The sequence below is a fragment of the Manis javanica genome, chromosome 5 (assembly GCF_040802235.1).
Source record: "Manis javanica isolate MJ-LG chromosome 5, MJ_LKY, whole genome shotgun sequence".
Taxonomy (NCBI): Eukaryota; Metazoa; Chordata; class Mammalia; order Pholidota; family Manidae; genus Manis; species Manis javanica.
The window spans coordinates 5,775,304-5,799,720 of NC_133160.1; the positions used below are offsets into that span (position 1 = coordinate 5,775,304).

At 44.8% G+C, this 24,417-nt stretch overlaps 1 long non-coding RNA gene across 1 annotated transcript in view; it reads left to right on the plus strand.

Moving 5' to 3' along the window:
• Positions 1–1,265: 1,265 nt before the first annotated feature.
• LOC118970242 (uncharacterized) overlaps positions 1,266–24,417 on the plus strand; it is a 100,715-nt gene continuing 77,563 nt past the window's right edge. Inside the window, exon 1 of the long non-coding RNA XR_012131922.1 lies at positions 1,266–1,337. This is a non-coding gene — a long non-coding RNA (uncharacterized lncRNA). The remainder of the gene's footprint in view (positions 1,338–24,417) is intronic.

Consider the following 24,417-nt stretch of genomic DNA (forward strand, 5'->3'; position numbering starts at 1 on the left):
CGTTCCTTGTAATTCTTTAGGAAGGTGGCACCAGTTCTGCCAGAGACGTGTATTTAAAAATGTAAATAAGAAACTCGCTTGAAGGAATGAGATTCTAAGTATAAAGAAGTTTCTCTGTGCCATTTAGAAAATTTTTTGATTTATGCATGTTTCCTTTAAGAATATCACACCTGCAAAGCAAGAGAAACCTTGATCTTTATTTTTCAGTAGCTCAGCAGCATTTCTGATGGTGCAGTTTTTTTTGTGGTATGTGGTGTCTTTTTGTGGTTTGTGCTATGGCTTAATCCTGTTCCACAATCTCTCATTTTAAGTGTTAAATATGTCAATTTAGGCTGAAATTTCTTTTTATTATGAGGTGACAGAATATAGTGAAGCTTCATTTCAGATTCAGTCCAGATGTTACCACAGTCCCACACTTGGAAAATTAAACTTGACGCGTTCTTCAGGAATCAACATGACTTGAGCTCTGAGGCCTCTCAGCAGCCCCAGCAGGTGTCTGGAGTCAGAACTGCCTTGTGGCGGCCTGAAGATTCTGCCTGGCTCCATCCCCTTATTTCTCCTGAAGCAGACTTTATCAGTCTTTATTAGGAAGGCCTGGAGTTTTTATCCAGAAAAAGAAGGCAAACAGATCATTCTGGTAGCTTAATTCCTTGTTTCAGCGAAAGTCTGAGGGTTTAAGACCATGTTTCTATAAGGATTAGGCGCTGCTGCATGTAACTCGGCAGTTCTCACCAAGTTAGAAAGGTGATTTTGTCCTTCAGGTGGACGTTAGGAAAGGTCTGGAGACATCTGTGGTTGGTACAACCTGGGGTGGGGGTGTACTGGCATCCAAAGAGGGGAGGCCAGGGGTGCTGCTGACATCCCATGGCGCACAGCCCATGCCCCAAAGCAGAGAAGGATCCAGTCCCACATGTCAATAGTGCCAAGGTTGAGAAACCCTAATCTACCTGGACATGGCTTATGCGTGTTGGGATTCACGTCAAGTTAATACTTGCTATGTACATACCTATGAACTCCTGATATTATTATATTAACATTTAAATCCCTTTAACAATGTTTATTGAATGCCCATCACGTACTGTGCACCACTGTTATCTCTGACACACCTGGGAACAAGACTGGGCGCCTGCCTGTCTGCATGGAAACCACAGTCTGCAAGGAGTACTGTTCTTCCAGGTGGGCACATCCTCTGCCTGTTGCTTTCTAACCTGATGCAGATCCCTTTTAGGCAGATTTTTCTGACTGTCTTCTTCTCTTCCTGTGTTAGCACGGACTGGATAACTGGGAGGGCGCAGAATGTTAAGACATCTGAAGAAGCCTCCTCTTGAAGACCAGAGGTAACAGACACTAATGGGAGGAATGTGGATTTTAGAGGCCAACGGAACTGGGTTCAAATCCTGGCTCTGCTTTTTAAGAAACTGTGTGCCTCTTAATGTCTCTGTGTCTCACTTTTTCATCTGTAAAATGAGGCCCATAAATATTCCCACCTTGATAAGTGATCACCAAGACTTGTCTGGGATTCAGAAAGCACAACTCTGAAGTCTCCGTGCCTTGCTGGCCTGTGACAAGTGGGGAAAGGGATGGCAGAGAAGGACTTCCGCTCAGGTCGGAAGCAGGCATGCGTCCATTGACACTTACTGAGTGCCCGGGGAAGCAGAGTTTAAATAGGCACCATCCCGGCTGCCACTGGTGCATACATCCTAGTGATGAAGAGAGAGGGGCACTACATAAACAACCAAATACATAATCTAAGTGCAAATTCCCATGAGTTTGATGATGGGAGGAAACAGGGTACAGGGACAGAGTATTACATGGAGGGACCTACTCTGGACTGAGGATTTAGAGAAGGCTTCCAGGATGGCTTTTAATCAAAGAAGAAATGACTTTTCAGCTGGATCTGCAGAAGGAGCCCCCAGAGGCAAGCGCCAAGGGAAGAGCATTCCAGGCAGAAGGAGAGCAATTGCACCATGTTCCAGGTGCTGAAAGAAAGCTGGGGAAGCAGGAATGGGTGTATCCTGTATATAATGTAAGGCGGGGAATGGAATGAGCTCAGGACGTCAGCAGGGTAAGGCTTGCAGGGGCTTCTGGGATGGTAAGGACTTTTGCCTTAGAATAAACTAGAGGCAAAAGAAAGACAGTAGAGGGTATGGATATTCTAGCCTCTGCAGTACATCTGAGCTTCTATGGCTCAGGGTCTCAGTGTTCACCCTGCCCGGGAGTGGCTGCCTTCCAGCTCATGTTTGTGTTGAGGTCTGTAACTCAAAGGAGGCTGTCTTTCTCCCAGGCTCTTCCTGATTCAGAGGCAGTCCCTCTTCCCCAGCACAATGGGAACTTACAGACTCGCAGAACCATCTGGAAGCTTTCCTGCACATATGGTGGTTTTCTGTTGTTGTGTAACAAATCACCACAAGCTTAGTTGTGCCCAGTATTCCTAATCATGTAAGTGCAACGCAAAACCATGGTGAGAGATCACCTCACACCTGTTAGAATTATCAAAAAGACAAGAGAGAGCAAGTATTGATGAGGATGTGGAAAAAACAGAACCCTGTTGCACTGTTGGTGGGAATGTAAGTTGATAAGAGTTGCTATGGAAAATGGTATGGCGGTTCCTTAAAAGATTAAAGTTAGAACTGCCATATGATCCAGCAATCCCACTTCTGGGTATTTATCAAAAGGAAATGAAATCAGCATCTCAAAGAGATATCTGCACTTCTGTGTTCACAGAAGCTTTATTTACAGTAGCCAAGATATGGAAACAACGTAAGTGTCTATCAATGGATGAGTTAAATGTGACATATGTAATGGAATATTATTCAGCCATAAAAGGAAGGAAGCACTGCCTTTGGTAACAACATAGATCAATCTACAGGACATTATGGGAAGTGAAATGAGCCAGAGACAGAAAGACAATGTTGATTTTATTTGCAGTGCAATGTGATCGACTAAAAACGTGACTTTGTCTCAGATACCCTTATCCCTGGTGATCATGTAACCAAGTTCTGGCCAATGGAACATAAGCAGAATTCTGGGAAAGTTTTGATTTCCTGACATTGGTTTTATTTGAAGCAGACCCTGGGGCACAGATTCAAATGCAAGTAGTTTATCTGAGAGGTAATCTAAGAAAACACTGGTAGGGGCAGAGGGAGATGGGACAGGGAAAAGAAGATGGTCAATACACGGTGTCACCAAGTGGGATACCCCTGTGGGCAATGCTGGGAGACAGTGTAGGCCATGTACCTCAGTTAGCCACCCCAGGGATGAAAGGCCTGGGGCATTATTTATCCACCAACTCCTGTTGGTCACTGAAGGGCTGTTCCCTTGGGGACATTAATTCCTTAATATTTCCAGGTTGCCCAGTGCAGGCTGAACAGGCTTAGGGGCCAGCCTGTGTTGGGCATTTGGAAGTCACACCAGAGAGCACAGAAACGCTAGGGCCTAGGGGATGGGGCAGACTGCGGCAGTACCTCCCGTGTGGTGCCCGTGTAAAGGGTCGTGGGCATCTCATTTCTGGCTGGATGCTAGCAGAGCTTTCAAACGTGTAGACCACCCTCATTGCCCCCACATCTGGAATGCTGCTGGAGAAGAACACACATGGGGGTTTGGGAGAGCTTGACATGTGGGCATTTGGGCACATGGATTGGTGCCTGCCTCTGGCCTGGGGGAGCCAGAAGACAGGGAGCTGTCAGGAACAGCTCCGAATGTCAGGGGATGGGAAGAAAGGACAGCAGAGGAAGCTGCCTGCGTTTGCTGAACCTGGGGGACTGCAGTGCACATTTCCCCCTGGCTCTAGAGGATGCTGTGGAAGGTACGTGAGTGTGGTCTCACTTTGGGCTGCCAGAGGAGGAACTGGGGGAGCATGATAGGGGTAGGCCAGGAAGTCACAAACCCCATTAGGGAATGCTGTGATATCAGAGGCCCTTAATGCACAGGGAAGGGGAGGATTCTCTTTGTGACTCTTTAAACATTTTTTTTTTAAGGGGGAAGCCAGTTTGGGCTTCAGTCCCTTGCAACTCATGGACAGAATCTTGGCTGAAAGATCTAGTTTCAAATGTTATTTTCCTTCCCCATGTACTTCAGTAAAATTTCTTATTCATTTTTAAACATAGTTGGTACCATGTGTTCAATTCTCAAAGTATGGGATGTTCTGTTCAGACTGAAGGGAAACGGCAGGGTTGAACCTTTCTCAATTTGCCTCAGTGAACAATTGCTTTAGCAACAACTGGAAGCTATGATCCTGTAGTTCTTCACTGGATCTAATCGAAATAAGAATGGATTCTGGCGTTGACATTTTTCATTTTCCTGGGGATTTTGATTTTTTGACTTTTCCTTCTGTTCTGGTTTGTTCATCTGTGGTTCCTTTGAAATCAAAACAAACTTTGATTCTGATATGACATCAATTCTGTCTTTTCATTTATAATGGGATAGGGGTTGTTATCAAGAGTCCCTCATTGATGGATAAACATTCTAAGAGCTTATCTGTGTGCCTTATTTTTAGCCTGAGCTAAATGTGAATGTATGGTTTAGACCGTTTGTGAGAATACTTTGTGGAATGAACTTGGACTAGTCAAGAGAAGTCAAAAAGCATTTCAAGTAATGGATTATTTTTTCAATTAACAAATGTCATAGTTGCTGTTCTGGGAAAAATGTGGTAGTGTATTAAAATACTTGGTGGTCTTGCTTGTGAGATGTAAATTGGTAGAACTGCCTTGGGGGGCAATTTGGAAAATCTATTAAATGTAAAATGCACATGATTGGACCCTCAATCTCATTCCCAAGAGCTTTTGCTGCAGATATACTCACAAATGAGCACAAACAAGGTTATTCATTGCAGTATTTTCTTTACGGCAAAAGATTTAAAAGTCCCTAAGGTAGTCATCGTTAAGAACCAGCTATACAAGGGCAGGAATATTAGGGGAGCATTAACAAATGGGAGGTATCACCGGATACTGCTAAGGAATGACCTCTAAGATGGGATATTACAGGAGAAAAAAATAAAAGACAGAATAATGTGTACAGTATGCTACTTTTGGTGTGAAAAGAAAGGAGCATCCCCCTCACCACCACACACACCCACACCCACGTCATCTTTGGAAGTCTGTGGAAGAATCTGTTAGAAGCAGGGAAACTGAGATGCTAGAACGTAGGAGTGGGAGAGAGACCACCTAACACCCTTTTGTACCCTTTTATTTCAGTACTTTTTCCAGGTATATCTATCAACTACTCAAAATAATAAAAAATATCTTGGTGGAAATGTACTTATTTTTAACTTTGCTTCATAGCCCAAGGTTTCGGAGTGGATTTGCAGATGAACTTTAAGGGGAGGGCCTAGGAACCTCCAGAAATTGTCTGTGTAGCTGTATATGTCTAGGTGCATTTTTAGGGGATGGTATCCATCGTTTTGTTGGATGAGATTGTTAGAATGGTCCAGGATCCCCAGAAGGTGAGGGATTGACTGCTGCTTTAGAAATGAAGCTTCATCCTTGGCCAACAGGATGAGTCTGTGCAGGCTGAAAGCCCAGTTGTCCTTGTTAACGGGACCCTTGGAAAATGGCTGCAATCTTGCTGAGCCTAATTGCACCCAGTTTAGTAGCTTAGTCATAGATTATTGCTGAGTGGGAATTGAATGCTGTCAATCACGAGCATGAGCCTGTCCCAGGGGCATCCCCAGATTATGGCATGTGTTGCTCAGCATAGGCAAGGCTATGCCAAGGTAACAAGCAGCTACAAAATTTTGATGGCTTAACACAATAAAGGTTGATTTTTCTCTAGCTCCACATGTCCAACATGGGTGGATGGGGGCTTCGTGTGGTCACTGGTGACTCAGGCTGTGAGACGCCTCTGTGTTGTAGTTATATCCTCTGGAGGCACGTACACGGGCTCTTACCCGCTTTGGCTTCACAGTGACACTCATCATGTCTGCTTACAGTTCATCGGCCAGAACTAGTCACATTGCTCCCACCTGCAGCAGCGGGTCTGGGAAGCGCAGAAAAGCACATGGCTGTTTGGTAGGGAGTGAGGGCGTCAGCTACGTCACAAAGACAGAGGCACCTGGGTTTATGCTTCATTTCAGGGCCTCTTGCTGTAATGTCGCTCCACCTTTCTCTTTTTGAGGAGGCACTTTTGAATGCAAGTGAGGATGGGAGATGTCCTTATTAGGAAAATCTTGCATCTGATGTAATTCGGGGAAACACTAAATCAGCCACAAACTTTGGAGCTGTCACTGAGTGGTCCACCTCACACCTGATCAAGACACATCAGTGTATCCTTCCTTGAGCACCCAGAACTGCACGCATCTCTCCATTCGAAGGGTCAGCCTACAAACTTTGGTCCTGAGATGTGTTCATCTTTTCTTTTGTCTCTGCATCCATCCATCCGTGGAATGCCTACTCTATGGCAAGCATTGTGTTTGGCAAAGGAGATGTGAAAATTAAAAAGACAGACGTTTCTGTCCTCATGGGACTTACAGTCTATTGAGGCAAAGGGAGGCAATACTAAACCCCTGCCCCACCAAGTAGTTTCGTCAGAGCAGCTGTGGCAGCATAAGGATGAGGAGGGGCGCTAGGAAAGGGTACAGCAGTGGACTTTCCCCCCAGCTGCTGCTTCTCCCCAGTGACTTATCTACATTTTGTTAATAACTATGACCTGAGAATTCCTAGAAGTGGCGGCTACCTTAATAATGAAGCTCCTTCCCTTGGAGACTGTGAAAATTAGTGGCGTTTTATATCTGCACTTGATTAAATTGAACTATCAATTGTATGGTAAATCTTTAAGTCTAAATTGTTCCTCACATGTAAAGTAAACAGAAAATTTCTTTGCAAATGCCGGTTTGCACAAGTATCTTCATTCTTTCATTTTTCAGCCAGTTCCCTTGTAATTTTCTCCTGGAACATATGCAGTTCATCCCCCACCCCTACCCCAACTCCCAGACTTGGTAATAATTGCGAGGCCAGTACCAGGCTCTTATTTATCTCCCAGTCATTAAGTGGAACACAAAAATTAAACCTGAGCCAGACACTGGTTTAAGCACTTTGAAAATCTAACTCATTTGCTCCTAATGAGGTGGGCATTATTACCATCGCCATTTTACAGGAGAGAAAAGTGAGAAACAGAAAGGCTGAGAAACTTTCCCGGGGTCACAGAGCTTGCAGGTAAGGGAGTCAGGCCACCAGCCTCCACCGAAACCCCTTTAGTCTCTTTCACAGTATTATCCCATGGACTTGTGGGGTTCTGTACCCAACACTGCAGTGCCGTGCACTGCACCTTGGATGCTGTGATCGATTCTGGGGGCGGGGCCTGGAGTAGGGGTCTGGCAACCCCTGCTGCCCTCAGCACACGGCCCCCGGAAGAAATGCTTGTCAGACTCGCAGTGGTGACCTCCACTACGGCCTTGGAGGAGTTTTTCTCGCAGGTCAGACTGCCTGGCCCAGCTACTTACGCATGATGTTCAAAGCAGAGCCTTTCTAGAAAAAGCGTGTGCTGCCAGAAGCCCACAGCCTCAGCACTCCCTCCCCATACCTATTTCCTGTTGTTCTGATGGGTCTAGCCAAGAAGCTGATTGTATATATTTTTTTCTTCTGGAACACAGGAAGCTCTTGTAGTCAGGAGACACAATTGGAACTCTGCAAAGGGGGGCAGTGTGAGTCTGCATTCCGAGGGAGTAACCCAGCATGAGTAAGAGAAAACCTCCAAGGGGCTGAGTGCGTCCAAGTGCCCCAGTGTGTTCCTGGCCCGTGGGATGTCCGGGGCTCAAAAAACAAATTGCCGGCTCTTTCAAAAACTCAAATGCTCCATCTGCTTTACATAATGCTGTGAAATTGCCTCAAAGCTATAGATTGTGAAATTAACTGATTAAGATAATCCGCATAACAATTGATGAATGACATTCTCATTGAGGAAATGAAAGGAACATTGGCCCTGTAATTTAATAAAAGCTGCTCTCCATTCAACTGTACAAACAGCTGGTTAGCGGTACTTTGGTTCAACTTTTGCATTTTTGCTTCATGACTGTTGAATAAATTCAGCCTGGTACTGGCCTCTGAATTGTGATCACGTCATAGAAATTGAGGGGCGGGGAACAGAATGAACTGCAGGTGTTCCTGGGGCAAATTAGGGAAGAACTGACGGAATAAATAACAGCAAAGAAATGTTTGCAGGATGGCTTTTGCAAATAAATTATTTTCCGTTTGTTTGACCAAGTGTCTGTTAGTTTTGAAAAGATGAGAAGGAAATTATTATTTGCCATCTGCCAGAATTAGGACTAGGCAATTGGGCAGATACTTTATCACAGATATTACCGTAGTTGGGTGGAAGGGAGAGATGTCTTGAGTGAGGAGGGATTGGGGATGGGTTCTGACGGGGAGGTTAATGCTGGGAGAGAGGGTGAATCCTGCTGGTAGCGGCTTTCACAAGGGGAAAGGGAGGCACAGGGAGGCAAGTGCCAGGGAAGCCTGGAGACAAATTCTCTTACCCCTTCTCTGGTTGCTGTCACGAACGATGGAGTATTGCTCTGAGCAGTGGGGGTGAAAGAGGAGGGGGCTGCCTTAGTGCCTGTCTGTGTCTCTAGAAAGGAGGATGGTGGCGGGAAGGAAAGGGGGTAAAAGCCAGCTTCTCCATTTAGGACCAGGGATAGAGAATAATCGAAACAGACAAGAGAAAGACCGAACACCTCATCACCATAGCCAGAAGACAATGTCAGCCTCAGGATCTCTGCCTTCATGTCTTAAATGCATATTTGTTACCTCAGAGCATAAGACTATGTGGCAGGTACAGGGGACACAATGGTGGGCAAGATCCAGCTTTTGCCTTTGAGGGGCTTGTTAGATAGAGGGTACAGACAACTAATCAGATATGGTAGCCCACCTCCTGGTATTCATGGCCTTGTGTGGCCCCCTCCCACATCACCCTGGGGTTGGTTTATGTGACCAGCAGGATGTGGTAGAAGTTGGGGTGCGTCTTCTCTGAGATCAGGTTATCAAAGCCACTGTGGCTTCCATCCGGGTCTCTAACTCTTGGATTACTCACTCTAGGGAAGAAGTCATGTTGTGAGGCGCGGTGGGGAGGCTCACCCGGGGAGGAACCAGAAGCCTCCTGCCAGCGGCCAGGAGAGTGAACCTGGCGGCAAAATCTCCATCTCCGGTCAAGTGTTCAGAGACTGCAGCCCTGGCCAACAGCTTGAGTGCAGCCTCCTGCCTGACCCCGAGCCTGAACTATCCAGCTGAATGGCTCACCGGTTTCCTGGCCCTTACGAGAAACTGTGAACTGAGAAGTGGTTGTTTTAAGCTCCTAAGGTTTGAGGGTAGTGTGTTATGTAGCAATAGAGAGGAAAAGGTACACAAATGTTGCTAGATTACAGGGAGGCCTGTGCTAAGTCCCACGGGAAGACCTACATACTTATGGGAGATGATACGATGAGGCTAGTGCCCTGGAGCCTCATGCTCGGCAGCTTTCTAGCCACAGAGGCACTGCACCTCCTGCTCGGGTTTGGGGTGCCCACTGTCTCAGAGGCTCCTGATGGTGTCCTGATAGGGTGTGGGGAGCAGGACAGGAGTCTGGACCTCAGCTCACTGGGACTCCACGAACATCTGGGTGTGATCAGACATGGCCTGTCCTGGTCCCCTGTGGAGGGATAATCTATGGTGACCATAGTTTGTCTTGTTCTCCATGTTATAGGGGGATGAAAAACATCTTCTCTTTGAGCATAACTGTCTCCACTTCCCGGCAAGGTTGCTGAACAGGAGTTGTTGTTTGGCAGAGGCTTCAAGTCTTACCTCCCATTGTCATCTCTGCTGGCGGGACTCTGTTCCCACCCACCTTAGCTTGGGGCAGAAACTGCAGGTTTGGATATTACAGAGCTCCAGGCTGTCTGACATGGATTTCAAATGGCAGGCAGAGAGGGCTTGTACTAATTCAGGGTAAGGAGATAGAAGCCATATGGCTATTTGAACAGAGAGAATTAAATATAAATAAAAAGCTAACTAGGTATAAAATTACTAACTAGGCACCTGAAGAGTCAAGAAGGAATGTTAAGGTGTCATGGAGGCAGCGGCCGCTGGAGCCAGCTACCACCCCGAGGGCTAGTTCACGAGACACTCTTATTGGTGCAGTCATAGCCCAGCTTTATTTGTTTATTATTTATCCTTAATAATGTAATAAGTACCCACCACGCAGCATCCAAAATGGTACTTAAATCTGACTACAGACCTCATTTAACCACGTGGTTCCCCATCAACCTGTCCCTCCGTCTCCCCCACCCAAGGTAACCATCTCCCTGAATCTTTTGTTACCTGTCATTGCTCCCTTTTTTTCATTTCATGCAGTTTCATTGCACCTATGTGTACTCTTAAGGAGTACTTTTTAGCTTTTGTAGTTTTCAAGTTTACCAAGAGGGTATCATGCCTTATATCATCTCTCTGGGTTTCTTTCACTTCGCTAAGCCATGCTTTGTGCATATCGCTTCATGCTGCTGTAGTGAATAGATTTTTACTTTCACTTAATATCTCACTGTGTAAACACACCCGTTTATTCATTCACTCTCCAGTTGGTGTTGAATTATTTGGGTTGTTTCCAGTTTTATGCTGTTGAGAACAGGGCTGGCTTTTGTATATTAATCTTTTAATCAGTTACCCTTGTCTATTAGTCATATCACATTTCCAAATTTCTAAACACATGAGTCTTTCAGCCTTGCCCTGGCGTTTTAGGTTTGCTGCCAACCAGGCCATAGGTGTGATGTAGCTGTCATTGTCCCAACATATGTGAACCTGGTCTCAGTGGCTTATATTATGAGTTGAATGATGAGCATTATTATTACCGTAGGCTTAATTGCCATTTAAAATGTCTTCAAAAACAATCACACTGCAACTTGGGATCAGATGAAAAGTTACTGCACCCCCAGACAGGCTTGGACACAGAGCAGCACATTCTTAGCAGTGAGGCAAATGTTTGCCATTGGAGGGATGAGTGTAATAATATTTTCTAGAAAAATCACAAGTGCATTATAGGACCTAAGAAAGGAAGATTCACTCAGTTGACACCGTTTTAAGATTTATAACCAACATATGCACGAAGGACCTTATTTTGGGGCCTTCACACCACTGTTCTTCCTGTCCTGATCGCTCTTTTCCCAGGTAACAGCATAGCTGCCTTACTCATTTCCCTCAAGTCCGAACTCCCAGGTGAGCTCCCAGGGAGGTCTGCCTCGACCTCACTGTCTCAGATCGCGACACAGGCACCTCTTATTCACACCCTTTGCTGCTTCATTCTTCTCCTCGCCTCTTTTTGTTGTTGGATATACAATATATTTAATTTTCTTGTTTGAGTATCTGTGTCCCTCTGGGATTCTGACTGCGGCTCACTGCTCTATCCCTGGCACTGAGCCAAGAGCCTGGCACGGAGGAGCTGACTTCCTCCAGGGCAGGAACCCTCTAGTTCCTTCCAAGACTTCCAAGGCAGCGGCCTCAGGGGGAGTAAGGTCTGAATATCAGAGTCAGCTTGCTGCAGTGTAACCAGCAATGTGTTTTCTACCTAGCAAGGATTAGCAGCTTCCCAGGCAGTCCTAGGGCTCTGCATTGCCTTCTATCCTGTGGCTTCTGTAATAATTAGAACCAAGACTCAAATTACAGTAAAGTCCAGTGTGTAAGTCCTTCTGAGCTCTGTGTGTGTGGGCATGTTTACACATAGAGCACACGGGTAGGGACATGCAGCCGTGTTCTTCATTCTCAGGACAGAGTTATACTGAGCCGTGGCAGGTTTGGCGCGCAAGCCCAGGAGCTGTGGGCTGTGGATGGGGCTGTGGGCCTCAAGATCAGGCCCAGAACTGTGGCAGTTTTGTCTCCTTGGGACACAGGTTGGCGTGTCTTCTTCATTCTCTGGGGGAATCAGAGCAACTGCTGAGAGTCTTCCCCTGGCTTATTGACTGAGTCACTCTGCTTTTCTTGTTTGCTTTCCTGGAACTTCCCAGGATGAGAGGGTCTCCTTACTGATAAAATAGTCCTCTTGCATAGCGGAAGCAGCGGGCAGAACAGTGGATTCTGTCCTAGTCGGATCCTTACAGCAAGCCAACGAGGACAGCTCTGAAACAGTGCTGGCAGGCTCTGCAGGGCCGTCGCAGATGGAAGGGAGGATTTGCCGCGAGCGTCTGCGGCCATGCAGACACGTTTCCCCGCTTCTCTCGTGGAGAGGGGAGCACCCTGTCATGCCTGTACTTCTGAAGTTACCCCTGCTCCTCAGTCTGCAGGCAAACGCTGCAGTAAGTGTGATTCTCCAGAACACAGGGCTCTACCATGGGGCCCCCGAGCCCCAGAGGAGGTGGCATCAGAAGCTCAATAATCAATAATCAAACACATCAGAAGGAAAATGGCCTTGAAGATTAATTGGTGGTGACTTGGAGAGCTGTGGGTTTTGTGAAGGAATTTTAGACCACATTTGGCTCATTGGGCAAGAAAGGTGGAATAGGTTCACTTGTTTGGGATGGTGGTTGGAGGGACATCGATATTTTGTCGGGAGTCGGTTTTGCTCTTCTATTTCTGGGGAGCGTTGTGAGCTCAGAACAAGCAAATAGGCTGCAAGGTAATAACTTGAGAATAGGAGTTAAAACTAGGAGGAAAGATGATCCTAACGAGCCTTGTAAAAATCCTGTCACATAGATACGTTTGGTGTGTGGCCTTGACCCTATTTACAGGTGAGAAAATTAAGACCCAGAGGAGCTGAAGAAGTGACTGTGGAGCACCTGCAATAGCCAACAGGTGTGAGACTTGAGCTCAGCTCTTCGTAGTGAGTTAAGAAGGGGCAGATTGGAGACACTGCAGGCAGGGCTCAGCTTTATTTTATACTTCGCCAGCTTTGGAGATGGAGACACAAAAAAGTGTGTGACTCTCTGCTGCAAGTCGAGTTGGGGAGGCCAGGCTGCTGTGAGGTTCTGCAAGCAATCCAGTGGCTGAAAAGCACTAAATCGGGGGCACCAGGGCAGCCGGGACTGGTGACGGCAGCGGCGACACGGGCCTCTGGCGGCAGTGGCTCTGTGCGTGCACACCACTTCAGAGGAATTTTGAAAAAAACTAGGAATTCCTTTCACACAGTCTGAGGCTGACATTCAAGATTTTTCCCTGTAAATTTAAATAGTTAGTTGCAAAGAATATTAGTTTGGGTGTATTATTAATATTGATGTTTCAAAATAGAAATGTTACGTGTTTTTAGAAATTGGAACCGATGGAATCTAAAGACCATAACAGTGTGATGCCCACTATTATTCATTTAAAAATGGGTGAAAAAGTTCTTCTTTAAAACTTTACATTGTCTCTTTTTCCTCCTTGAATTTATAATATCTTTTTATTATTTCCACAGTTTTATTCAAATGAAATAGATTTTTATGCTTCAAAAATGTTTATTGGTCATTTTATCACGGTTCTCTGCAAACAAACTTGTATATACATTGAAGCACAACCATGGTTTCCTGGCACCCTGAGGCTTTCAGGGCTTAAAAAAATTCTTCTAGATTGAATTTGTGATGTAATTATTATTAGTATAATGGATCCGCATAACACAGATTGCTTAACATACGAGAAATAATTACTGAGCACAAAAAGTAACATTTTATTGGACTGCATCTCTTAATAAGAGGGGTAAGGCTTTTAAAAAAGGCTCTTCAAAAGGGGGAAGTTACTTATTACCATAATGATACGGAGTTCAGTATGAACTCTTCTTATTTTTCATTTTTTAATAGATATTAAGTTCTGAGAGACCTTGTTCACACATGACTCAATGGAAGGCAGTGAAAGAGTTTTGGAACAGCAATGTCACTCAATTATTTAAACTCCTGAGTTTAAATGCATCAAAAACCCACAGTAATTTGTCAGAAAATTTATTTTGAAGAATCTATGAGCTGACAACGGACTTTAAGTCCTGCTGTAATATTGTTGAAAGCAATGAATTGGAAGCTCCTAGGCTCATGGAAGCGTCTATCTCCAGGCTTCAGGGTCAGACATTTTCTCAACACTCACTCCAGTATTTAGGATGACCCTTCTCGGAGTGTTTGGACTTGGGGTCACTGCATCATAGTGAAATTCAGGGTGGGAAAAGGTGGGCTTTCGTTTTGTAGCGTGGGAGAAGGTGATTAGGGGAGGGGCAGAGGAAGGGGGTGAGCAGGTTTGCTCAGAGCACTTCTGCGCATCAGGAATGTGCTCGGATCAGATTTAGAAAGAGCACATGTGAGACTGGAGAGCCTGGGCATTGATTCCTTTAAAGCCATCTTAAGGCTGACCCCTCAGTTTCTGAGCTCAGCCTCGTCTGATCACTGTGAAAGACAGTGTGAGGTCAGGGCTGGGCAGAGCATGGTCAGTGGGAGACCTGGGGCAGGACTGCCAACGTAGCTGGGTAGCTGGTACAATTTGGATGGTGGAGGGAGGGAGAAAATGCAGTGAACTGGTTAAAAATGGGGGCTTTGGAGTTAAAGCTTAATTCAAGTCCTGTGCCCTCCCCCCAAATGTGTGCACAATCTTGGGAGTTCTTCCCTTTATCAGCCACATTTCTCATGTGCAAAATGGGCATGATAATGGTATGTACAGCCTTAGGCTCCTGGCAGGACCTCTCCTCTCGAAAAGAGGAACAGAAAATGGTGTCTATGGGTTGCATGTGTGTTTAGCGAAGGGAGCCAGACGGCAGCCCAGAGAGGGAGGGAGAAGTTCTTTGCAATCCATATTCCTGTTTCCTCTCCTTCTCCAGAGCAAATCACAGTCTTTCTAAGAAAATGAAATTTATTTATCCACGATTGTTTGCATGTGTTTTGTTCCTTTTTCCATTTTGTTCTTAGACGGGTATATCTGTCAAGGTAGGAGGATAAACATATTTTATTTACCAGTCTGTTACCTTAATTTGTGACAAATATTAACTTAAATATTGAGACTCATGTATATGCACCTCAATTTGGACACCTTCCTCTGTTAGGGTCCAGGCTTCCGAGGCTTCCCCAGAGAACAAACTACACAGGCATAGAGATGTAAATTCAAGCAAAGTCTTTATTCAGCCAGCTAGCTGGGGTCCAAGTGTCAGCCCGATGCAGCGGGTCTCAACAAGGACCCCGAGCACTCAGAGCCAAGGGTTTATATAGCAATTTCAAAGCACTTAACTCATAGCAATTTTCTATAACTATACATTATTCTTGCAAGACATATATCCTGGGGTTAAGCAAGGGCAGGGTAAGACTACTCCTCAATGGTTAGGGAGGTTCTGCACAATAAGCTTGGTATGTAAGATTTACTGACCAAGGTTAGCTGACCAAGGGTCCCAGCTGCCCACCACCCGGTGCTCATGATTAACTTGTTTTTCAAGGCCTTACCCAGGCCCAGGTTTTTTTTTTTTTTTTTTTTTTTTTTTTCCTCTGAGTCACACTCTCAGAAAATGGTTTCTAGGTTTCTTAGATGGCTATGCTTATGCTAATTTACTAATCTTACTAATGCTTAGATTCTACATTTCCCCACTTTCCTTTGACCATTCCAATCATGGAATGTTTGTTCCTTCCTGCTGTGTGAGTGAATGATACTGCGGTCTCAGCATTAGCACCTGAACAGCACTCACTCTTTCCCTAACAAAGGCTATTAGCCGGTTTAAGATACAGGGACCTAAAGTGAGAAGCAGTATAAAAATAAGCAAGGGCCCTGCCAGGGTGGATATCAGGGTTGTAAACCATGGGGATTTAGTAAACTAGGATTCAAATAGCCCTTGGCAGGCCTCTCGCTCTCTCTTCCTTTGATCTGGTCTCTCTCTAAGTTTAGACATTGAATCTCTTACTATTCCGGAATGGTCTGCTGTTAAGGTTTAGCTAAGTTTTATTAGTTCTTTTTCCTGACTCTTAATGCTCTCTGCACTCCTTTACACCTCAGGTCCTGCCCGTGTTAGAGTCAGAGCTATTTCTGATGCAACAAGTATTTTCTTTGAAACAAACAAAAAAAGGAGGAGGACAGGTTTTATTAAAATATAAGTCATTTCCCAAATGGCAGCATTTCCTCTTGCAGGTGGCTGATCATTCGCCACCCCACCGGAAGAGAGGGCCAGGCTGCCCTGCTCTCAGCCTTGGCAGTCCACCGGGGACCCCTGGGCAGCTGTGCAGAATACCGCTACCTGGGTCCCAGCCCCAGAGGTTTTGGTTCACGGGTGTGAGGTGAGGCCTAGGCACCTGAATGTTTAAGAGCTGCCAGGATTTTACACTGTATAGTCAGGGCTGGGAACCAGTGAGCTAGAGGAACCCTCAACCTCAGACAAGCTGAGTAACGGTTTACCCTCTTTGGGTGCGTTGTGTTATGCCTTGTGAGAGCAACAGGACTAATTGATTCTCTTAGAACTTTTTGACCGCGGCAGTGGCCTTTTTAACAATTGTCCACTAGCTGGTTGCCAGGTGTTAATTAATCTGAACCTCAGCTTGCCCATTTACACAATGGGCATAGTCATCATTTCTTACCTTTCGAGTTACCCTGGGGATTGTGAAATGTTTGAAACAGTTGCTGGCATTGAGCAAGAGCTACATAGGTGCTTCGCAAATATAAGCTAATTTGTTCCAAATGCAGCCAACATGAGTCATTCCTTTGTGGGCACTCTGTGATAGATCCCCAGGACCTTGATTCCTGGACCCAGCTGCCTTTAGCAAACTTCTCTGGCAGAGGTACACAAGGTGGTTTGATTTATTTCTGGACATTTGTCCACGAGTAAACAAACACACAGCACAGCTCAGTCTGTACCAACTCGATGATGATGGATATAAAAGGCACATTACGGAGCGGAACAACATGTAATTAGTGAGACAGGCGATGCTGTGGAGTTCAGCATCGGCTTTTACAGAGCTTGTATTTTCCTGTCTGGTTGCCACCCTATTTTGAACTATAGCTTTTGGTAGTTGTTTCGGGTGGTGGTGTTGGGGTTGAAACATCTGGAATAATGCAGAGAACGTCTATGTCATGGTGAGATGCTAGGTCTCCTGAAGTCAGGGCCAGCTTCGTGGGCAGTTGGACAGGTTGTGTGCTCAGAGGGGCACTGGACTTGGTTTAATACCCTGTGGGCTTCGTCCTGAAACTCTTCACAATTTTGTCTTTGAACTTGTGTTTTGTAAGTGAAGTCTGGTGGGACAACACATGAGTACGAGTTGAGGAGATAGTGCAGTGTGCATGTATGCTGCGGTTCTTATCTGCCTCATGTGCGTGATGTCCCGTGAACACAGAGTTCCAGTGGACGCACCATGCATGGGAATTCAGCGAGACTCGGGGCAAGTGCAAGATTAGCACCTGATACTAAGCAGGGACACTGATGGCCTGGAAAGGCCAGTTTTGCTATTTGAACCAGAACATCTTTTGAAGATAGCATTGTTCTAAGAAACACAAATGACCAAGGGACCCTATCATGTCCTTTTTCACTTCCTGTGTGAGCCCAGCGTTTATGCTTTAAATGACGCCCGAGAAGGAAAGAGAAGATTAAGGGCCCCAGAGCCCCTTTTCCCTTCTGTCGTCTTTACTCATCAGTAGGGTAGAATATGCACATATCAGAAAGTGAGACAGAAACAGTCAGGCTAGTTTTGTGCAGCATTTCTACCTTTCTGGTAAGAACGAAATGCGAACTATAAAATATGAATTGTGTAATTTTGGTAATTCTGCAGAGGAGTTAAATGCCGTTATATTTGCATTAATTGATGTTGCACAATATAAAGATAACAGTAAAATTCAGACTCATAATTTAAAATTTTAATTTTCTCTTACTCAGGGCATTACACAGCAAAGACACAATACCATGGCAAGCTGAGAGACCATATTTCAAAGGAAAAAGCTCTATATTTTAGTACCTTTGACAGCATTTCCCCCCACTTTTGGAACAAGGCACTTCACATTTTCATTTTGCTCTGAGCCGTGCAAATTATATAGCTGGTCCTACTTGAATTATTATACTAGGCAATGTCAGTAACCCAGGGTTGTCTTTCTGCAGTGGCTTCAAAATTGTTAAGCTCCTCCTAAACAGGTGTGCAAAACAGGTTGCTGAGATGTCTTATGCTGAACATCCTCTGCCGTCTCAGCGTCCATTTGTTTTTCAAATTTTTTTTTTTTGGTCATCCTTCCTCCGCCCTCCCACCACGGCCACAGTGCAGAGGCGGAGCACCGCCTAGAGGGAGGTCAGTCCCCACAGAGGATCCCTTGGACTTAGTGACCGGGTCACAGCCAATGGAACGCAAGAAGCCTCAGGATGCGAATCCCGAGCGAGAGACTGTCATTCATATTTGAACCTGGAAGCATGTTGGCTGCAGGCTCCTTGCCGGCCTAGGCTCCTGTCTTCTTGCCTGATAAGCCAGTGTATTGAGCTGGAGAGAAACCAGGTTTCTGTGACAGTCTGAACTAGTATCAAAGCCAGATCTACCCTTTTTCTATTACACAAGCAGAGAAGTCTTTGTATTTTAGCTAGTTTTCCCCTTATCACTTGCAACCAAAAAGAACTGGAATACGTAACATGTGCCAGATTATTGAGTTAAAATGCTCTGAATTTTTCTAACTTGTACAAATAAGACAATAATGGAGCTGCGGCGGGATAATTTTGTGAGATATTAAAGTTTATAATTTTTTTCTTCCTTTTATTTTTCCCCTTTCAGGTAGGGAGAAGGTTCAATGTTTTCTTTCCTTAGGGGAGGTTTGTGGGACCATAGAAGGCAGGGATTGCCTGAAGGATTTATTTTTTTCAAAGCCAAAGTTACCAAAGGGTCACCAATTGACCTTCATAGGGGCCGTTGTAGCACGAAAGGCATTTTTAGTTGACTTGCATAATATTTTACAACTTGGACCAATTCACCTAAACATCTGAATTTCTGAGATCTACAGGAAAATCAGATTATCTGGCAACTCTGGTCCTAAATTCCCACAGGACAGCTCTGGGCTGGTGCTGAGTAGCAGCCCCGTTCTTTAAAGGGGCCACGTGGTCTCCTATTCGCCACAGTCTCACCATGCCCTTTTGCCTTACACCCTGCTGACTTCACTCCTCTGTGTTTCCCCCTGGCCCCCAAACCATCTCACAGTGTGGCTCCTGGCCTAAGCCTGAGGAGAAAAGTGGGGTTTGAGGAGAGAAAGAATGCTGACAGGAGGCATTTTAAAGACCTGGAAGGATCTCCCCAGAGTTAAGAAGAAATTCCATAGCCTGGGGCAAGAGAAAGAAGGCTCAGCTGGGTCCTGAGTCCTGCTCCCTGGAGAAACGCCCAGTACACAGGCCCTTGCGAGGGTCTTGGTGGCCGTGCTTGCTGTTGGGGAAGTGCCACGCTTCCAATTGCAGCCACCATACGTCAGAAAGTGGGGAGGGCCTTCAGTTCCCGGCTGCTGGAACCGACCACCACCTCATGGACAAATGTAAACTTGTTTAATTAGAAGATGATTTATCCAAACATTCTGCATATGGACAGTGCGGGAAGGTACTAAACCAGATGACCCCTGAGGGTTTCTGCTCTTTCCCTTCCCCCAGTAATTGTTTTGGGTGAATCATTCCTGTTTGTACAAGTTTTAGCCAAGTTGCATTAGGTAATTTTTATATAATATTTATAAAACCTTCCTGTAATTGTGACTCATGGTCATGCTTCTACCTAGAATTTTGTTAAAGCTGAGCATTTCAGGGAGAAAAATGCCTGAGTGATGTTGAAGCGTTTCAGAGAATTCAGTTAAGGGAGGCAGGAAGGTCAAGGCCTTCATTGGCTGCAAATGCCCTTAGTCAGTGTAGTCGCAGAGGCAGAGATGCTATCTACGCTTCCTTTATGTTATCCTTTCCTTTTTTTGGAATTAACAAGCAATAATTACACATGCTTGTCACAATATTCAAATACTACCCAAAAGTATGAAGCAAAAAATGAGTTTTCCTATGTACCCCCTCCCCACCATTCCCACTGTTAAAAACACATGCCCCACATGGGGTCACTTCTGCCGGACCAAGCCACCAGACTGGGGCTCAGTGTCAGCCTCTCCTGAGTGGAATTGTAAGCCAATCAGAGCTGATCACTAGTGAGGTCATCTGCATAAGGACTCTGCCCCTCCCACGGGAAGGTGGCCTCACCTGAAACAATCCCTAATCTCTTCTTTGGCTGACACCTTTCTGTCTCACCCTCCTGCCTGTAAATACTTTCCATTTTGTATAACTCCTTGGAGCATCTCTCTGCTTGCTAGATGGAATGCTGCTGATTCATGAATTGCTAACAAAATCAATTAGATTTTCAGATTTACTTGGTTGAATTTTGTTTTTTCACACCTCCCTGTAGATGTGATGACTCTGAACTCTTTAGTGTGTATCTTCCTAGGCCTTTCTATATGTGGGTAAAATCGTAATATTTCCAGACTCTCTCGCCTGGCTTTAGTCTTTAGTGTATCTGCATATCAATAGGTGTTTCCAAGGGGTGGAGAAAAGTAGCCATCTTCATATCAATAGGTATTTCAAAGGGTGGAGAGAAGTGGTCATCTACATATCAATAGGTAATTACAAGTGCCTGCAAGGACTTATCTGGACCAGAGAGGTTGGGTGGAGTTTTCTTCTGTGGCATCCTTGTCAAGAGAGAGGGGATGACTGCTTCTAAGAAATAAACGGGTTTCTTAACTTTATTTCTCCCTTTGACTGATTTCAGTTTTAGAGGTATTTTGCCCGGGGATTTTTCCCTGAAGTTACACTATATGAACACATATGTGTTTTATTTATTTAGCTGGCTGCAGTTAGGTTTCCCTAAAGTAATGCATAGTCATTCTGGAAAATGCGCATAACCGTTTTTTGAAGCAGACGTATTCCCAACTTTTTTTCTTATGTATTTACATTTAAAAAAGTGGTATCATAAAATCGCCCTTTGGGCTGTAATCCTTTTATTACCATTTCTAGATGAGGACACTTGGGCTTAAGTCACCCAAGGTCATGCAGCCTACAAGTGATCTAGCTGGGATTTGAACTCAGGCTTGTCTGATTTCAAAGCTTGGGTCCTTCACAACATGCCATACTGCTGCCCTTTCCATGCCAACAAACAGAGCCAGCCATTTTTAAAGGCTGCAGAGAATTGTCTGGCATAAGGAGTGCAAATCAAAACCACAATGAAATATCACCTCAAAAGTAGCCACACAGGTTAGCATAAGTATTAGTAAAAACACAAAAGATAACAAGTGTTGACAAGGATGTCGAGAGAAGGGAACCCTTATGCAGTGTCGGGGGGAATGTAAACTGGTGCGTGCTCACTGGTCCAAACTCAATAAATGGACACGGAGACGAAGAGAACAGCGGAGCGAGGCTTTAATGGCGATCTTGCAAGATCAGGTGTCTGGTGAGCAGGCACAGTCAGGGCGGTGACAACAAGCTATTTATTCCTTAGCGTACGAGTCCCTCCCTGGTTCCTAATTGGCTGGGCACTACAGGGTTTACATTCTTTCTGGGATGTCACCTAAGCAAATTATATCCATATTAGGTTTTCTTTACATTTGTCTTAATTTTATTGGCTGGTGGAAAACATTTTCTGCATTTTTCTGAAGTGACGCATGGCCCACTTTTTCTCAGTCCCCCTCCTCCTCCCAGGCAAAGTGACTCCCGGGTACAGATTCTGACTTCCTGTCGATACCCTTTTGTCAATGTTAATTCCTCTGGGAATAAATCACATTTAGTTTTATGCCATTTCTAACAGCCACTATGGACAATAATAGGGAGGTTCCTCCAAAAATTGAAAGTAGAACTACCATATGATCCAGCTATTTCACTTCTGGTATTTATCTAAAAGAACTGAAATAGAAATCTCAAAGAATATCTGCCCCTCCACATTCATTGTTGCATTATTCAAAATAGCCAAGATATGGAACAACCTAAATATCCACTAACAAATGAATGGATAATGAAAATGAAGAAAATGTGACATGTATCTCTGTATATCTATCTACAAATAATGGAATATTACTTAGTCTTAAAAAAGAAGGAAATTCTGCCATTTGCAACAATATGAATACACCTGGAGAACATTATACTAACTGAAATAAGCTATACACAGAAAAACAAATATCATATGATCTCATTTATATGTGGAATTTAAAATAGTCAAACTCATAGAAGTGGAGAGTAGAAGAAAGATGTTTGTCAGAGGCAGGGAAGGAAGTGGAGAGATGATGTTCAAAAGCTACAAAGTTGCAGTTATACAAGATAGATCGGTTCCGGAGATCTAAGTACAGCATGTGCTTATAGCTAACAATATGTATTGTACATGTAAACTTTGCCAGCAGGTAGATCTTATGTTAAGTGTTCTTACTAGGCACACACACACACGCACACACACACACACACACACACACACTGCTGTTAGAACTTATGTTAAGTGTTCTTACTAGACACACACACACACACACACACACACACACACACACACACACACACACACACACACACACACACACACTGCTGTTAGAAACTATAGTCTGGCTTTTCAAGACAGGTTTGATTTTTCACTGCCTCCCTCAAGAGGAATTTGGTATGTTAAGCAGTAGGATTTTCATCTTCCATTAGAGCACAAATGCCAATGATTATAAATAAAAATGCTTTAAAAATCTGGCCTTTTTAATGCACCTGTTGAGCTGCCACTTTCTTTGACAGTACAGAAAAGACTGCCCGTTTCATTTTAAATGTTAAGCAACACCATAGGGGTTACTAAATGAGTCATTAACTTCCTCCTCACAGGCTCCATGAATGTGGCACCTAATAGATGTTTTTCTCCTTGTTTATAAAAGAGAACATGTTAATAGCTGTTGCGGTGCATCAGCAGAGTGGACGCATTTTTTCCTTAAAACCATAAAGTTATTCTCGCTGGTATTTATCCTTGTGTTTCCACCCCAGTGAGGTTTACCCCATGCCCTGCTATGTGGGAAAACCACAGGCTGAGGATGCAGATAGATCCGGGCTCAGATCCGCCTCCAGTTTACTATGTGGCCCTGGGAAATGGACCTAAGCTTTCAGAGCCTCAGTTTCCCCCCACTGGAGGTGGAATTGTAGGGACTTGACGGGATATATGCTTAAAGCTTCCAATACAGGACCCGAAGATTCCCTTTCATTTTTTCCTCTCCTCTTCAAGATTACCAGCTCTTGCTGCGTGAGTAGATTTTCAGTGCTGCTGTTGAGTGACCACACAGCGTGAGTTACAGAAGCATCTTGACCTTATGTTTCCCGAGGCCCTTGAGGAAGACAGGCAGGCCGAGGAGTCCTGAGTTCTCTTCTGCGGGATAACAGTCTGCCCCAGAGCTACGTGGTTCTACTCCTTTATTCATTCAGCATTTTTTATCGAGTGCCTGTTCTAGGCCAGTCTCTGCACCCAGCCCTGGGGAACCAGGGAGGAGGCCAAGGCAGCCAGGTCTGTACTCAGGGTGTGGGGGGCAACTGGGTTCTTGTTCTCTGGGCTGTGTACCTTCTGTTTTCCCTCCAGATCCATCTTCACCTTCTCCAACTGCCCCTGCCTGGAAGGCTGATCCCATCACAGTCTGCCTTGCGCTCTGGCGTCTGATAGGACTCAGGTGCCTGGGCCTCTGGTGGAGGTGAGACAAGAGGGAGGGAGATGAGTGAGTTTGGGGGTCTGAATACCTCTGGTGGCCTCTTTTTGCCTGCCCACTCACTCTAAGACCACAGCTCAGTTCAAATCAGCTTTCTCGAACTTCTTTCCTCTCCACTTTATTTATTTATTTGTTTGTTTATTTATTTTTGTATCATTAATGTACAATTACAGAGCAACATTATGGTTACTAAACTTCCCCTATTATCAAGTTCCCGCCACATACCCCATTACAGTCACTGTCCATCAGCGTAGTAAGATGCTGCAGAATCACTACTTGTCTTCTCTGTGTTATACTGCCCTCCCCATGTCCCCCACCCCCAACATTATGTGGCAAATCATAATGCCCCCTTTTCCCTGTTATCCTTCCCTTCCCACCCATCCTCCCCAGTCCCTTTCCCTTTGGTAACTGTTAGTCCATTCTTGGGTTCTGTGAGTCTGCTGCTGTTTTCTTCCTTCAATTTTTGCTTTGTTCTTATACTTCACAGATGAGTGAAATCATTTGATACTTGTCTTTCTCCACCTGGCTTATTTCACTGAGCATAATACCCTCTAGCTTCATCCATGTTGTTGCAAATGGTAGGATTTGTTTTCTTCTTATGGCTGAATAATATTCCATTGTGTATATGTACCACCTCTTCTGTATCCATTCATCTACTGATGGACACTTAGGTTGCTTCCATTTCTTGGCTGTTGTGAATAGTGCTGTGATAAACATAGGGGTGCATATGTCTTTTTCAAATTGGGCTGCTGCATTCTTAGGGTAAATTCCTAGAAGTGTAATTCCTGGGTCAAATGGTATTTCTATGTTGAGCTTTTTGAGGAACCTCCATACTGCTTCCCACAAAAGTTGAACTAATTTACATTCCCACCAG